Source organism: Haemaphysalis longicornis, unplaced genomic scaffold (assembly GCF_048455015.1).
Source record: "Haemaphysalis longicornis isolate Haplotype H1 unplaced genomic scaffold, Haemaphysalis longicornis Haplotype H1 scaffold_11, whole genome shotgun sequence".
NCBI classification, from domain to species: Eukaryota; Metazoa; Arthropoda; class Arachnida; order Ixodida; family Ixodidae; genus Haemaphysalis; species Haemaphysalis longicornis.
Window position 1 is genome coordinate 76,681,509 of NW_027526214.1, and position 3,439 is coordinate 76,684,947.

At 45.8% G+C, this 3,439-nt stretch overlaps 1 non-coding gene across 1 annotated transcript; it reads left to right on the plus strand.

Moving 5' to 3' along the window:
- Positions 1–353: 353 nt before the first annotated feature.
- Positions 354–425, plus strand: Trnar-ucu (transfer RNA arginine (anticodon UCU)). The gene has a single exon. It is a non-coding gene; the product is annotated as a tRNA-Arg (tRNA).
- The last annotated feature ends 3,014 nt before the right edge of the window (positions 426–3,439 follow it).

Here is a 3,439-nt window from a genome sequence, read left to right on the forward strand (position 1 = left end):
ACGTCACTAACGGTAAAAAAATAGTCTAACCTTCCCCTATGCCTTCTTTGGCGTTGAAATCTGCCGGCATTTCTTTCTGTATTTCCTAACGAGCCCCTCATTTCCAAACCCTATTATCGCGCGAAAGCTTAGCGAGGGCCTCGGTTCTGGCAGCCTTGATGCCAAGGTAGCATAAGAAGGTTTCCCGCCAGTTGACCGCTCATGACAGGCTGTAGACGTTCGCGTCACGCCCCGGGGGTTGAAAAAGAAGGTCCCCTTCTCCCCGTGTAGTCTGAAGGGGCGCTGGCTACCACCCTCAAGCGTCAGATACAGTGTAAATATAAATACCCCAGAAAGTGAAGCAGAACACAGTCGCCCAGATAGCCGAGTTGGTAAGGCATTCGAGATCTAATCGAAAGGCGTGGGTTCGGTCCCCACTCTGGGCGCGTGTTTTTCTTTCTTTCTTTCTCACGTAATTAATAAAAATTAAAAATAATGTAACGTCACTAACGGTACAAAAATAGTCTAACCTTCCCCTATGCCTTCTTTGGCGTTGAACTCTGCTGGCATTTCTTTCTGTATTTCCTAACGAGCCCCTCATCTCCAAACCCTATATATATATATATATATATATATATATATATATATATATATATATATATATACATATATATATATATATATATATATATATATATATATATATATATATATATATATATATATATATATATATATATATATATATATATATATATAACACATAAATATGAGTTCGCAGTCAGGAAAACTTCTGAAATCAAAGGGGAGGATGTGGTAGGTCATTGGAATAGGTAATAAATTTGGAAAGAAAGAAACAAAGTGGTTTTCTTGACTGCCAACTCTTATTTCTGTGCTATTTTCAACGCGCTCCTTATTTCCAATTCTGATTTGCTACACGCATTTTGACGGCCTCCGTTCTGGCAGTCTTGGTGCCATAGGAAGGTTAAGAGTGTTCAACGCTGGTCGACCACTCTCGACATGTCGTAGACACTCGAGTCACGACCTGGGGATGAAAAAGAAGGTCCCCTTCCCCCCGAGAAGTCAGAGTAGCGCTGGCTACCACCCCCAAGTACAGGAAAAAATTACACTGACCCAAATACCCCAGAAAGTGAGAAGAAAAAGAGCCCCACTGGTAGCGTAGTGATTATCACACCAGACCGGTATTTTGAAGGTCGTGGGTTCGGATCCCACCTGGCGGGCAGTTTTTCTCCACTTTCTTTCTTTCCAAATTCTTTATCTGTTTCAATGACCTACAACATCCTTCCCTTTGCTCTCTGAGGTCTTCTTGACTGCCAACTCTTATTTCAGTGTTATTTTCAACGAGCCCCTCAATAAAAGTGTAAGTATTAAAATGCCAAGGGAAACAAAAATCAGAACAAGGTAGGTGGTTCTTTATCTTTAAACTGACACAGTCCTTGAAAGATAGATAAAAAGAAATGGCGTATACGCGTCTGGTGCGACGACTAGTAGGCTACCAGTGAGGCTGTGCTCCCCTCTTCTTTCTGGGGTATCTAAGTGTGACTAATTGAATCGTGAGCTTAAGGGTGGTAGCCAGTGCCACTCCGACTGCCGGGGTGAAGGTGGCTATTACTACGCGGGCAATACATTTACTAAAAAATTCCCTCGCACCTCCCCGAAGGGAATCATGCAAAAATGCGAATGCATTGGGTGCACCGATGAGTGTGTTGCGAGTAATGGCGTAATTATTGACGGGAGTGTGAACGTAATCATTTATTCATCAGCACCTGTTTGTGTTATCGTTGTACCTGACGGCCACAATCACAGCCTTGTGATCGCTAAAGTGCACGGTCAAAGGGTCTTTGATAAGCATACGCGCTTCACAGTTTCGCGTGAAGACCAGATCAATGCAACTCCCGTGAATGGTAGTGGGGCACGTGTCGATGCCGGCAGAGAGACAATGCATGGAGTGCCTGGTCTGCATGTACTCGACCAGACACTCGCCAGTCCTCTTGCGAACGTCAACGTTCAAGTCGCCAACCAAGACTATGGTGTCAGAGGGTTTGGAGCACACGCGCACACTTTCCATTGCCGCGTCCAGCTGCACGGCGACGGCATCTCGAGCGAGGTTGGGCGCGAGGTACACGGTCACCACAAAGACTCGGTCTCCGGTGTAGGCAAGGGTGTACAAGTCCTTGTACGGAGACGTGTCTCGAACGGGAGACGTGGCAACGGCGTGCGATATCAAGTTCCCTCGTGCGTGTCCTCTCCCCTTGCCCTCCGCTACTCCCGCCCGAGCTACCACCTGCTTCGGTTGCTAGGCGCACCACATCTGTTGCTAGGGGCGAGGAGGAGCGCAGAGAGATAACACCTGCGGGCACACGCCGACGGAGCACGACAACCCCCGACTAAGAAATGCATTCGCATTTACGACGACGACGACGACAAATGCAGAACTACGAGGCGCGCGCTCACGTGCGCTCGCCCTGGAGGAATGCAGGCGCACGCCGGCCAATGGAGCAAGACAACCCCCGGCTAATAAATGCATTCGCATTTAACACGTTCCAACGATTTGTATATAGTTCGGAGGTTTTCAGGCACTCGATGGTTTTCAGGCACTTAACGCACTCGATGAACGTAGATGCAGATCTTGGGAGAGGAATTCGTCTTCCAGTTGATGTAACCAGACATATAGTGGATATAGTGGATATAACATTGGATATAACCAGTGTCTCAGGCTAAGCTGTCATCCATGAGTCTTGGTCTGGGGATAAACGAGAGACCCAGTAGTCAAAGCGGAATTCCAACACCTCCGCACGCAACCCAATAAAGCCGCACGTGGCAAGCGTCCACAACGCCGCCGCAGTTGTGCGTGATCACAACAAGAACTGAAGCGTGGAAGTCAGTCAAGATTGTTGGGAAATTTCAAAAAATACACAAAAACCACACCGTTCACGTACATTAAACTATCCCTCAACTCCCATCACGCAATAAGTATTATTAAAACGAATTTTTTATTACTTTCTAAATTCATGCAGGTACCAAGCATCGGGGCACATTGTAAAGGCAATGCCACGCACGCACAGAAAAACCTGTCAGTGGCCTAGGAAACAATTCAAAAGGTAGGGTGGCAGATATGAGAGCATGAAATTTCGCACTGCACGAAAAACAGTGGGCGCAAACCAAACGACAGCATGGGGAACTGGTGCAACAAATTTGAAAATAAGAACACAAAAAAAGAGTGCGCACTTGGAACAAGCAGAACACCGAGAACGAGCTGTATCACAACTATGTGACACAATTGCATTTAGTTCATAAAAATAAATAAGGTATATACAGAAAAATACCTTTCTGGCAATATAAAAAACAGTGCTTGAAGGAACCAAGAATAAATAAAGCAGGTAGTGAGCCTTGATTAAACGGCACGATAGCCATGCCGAATATTCATTAATAATCCTGC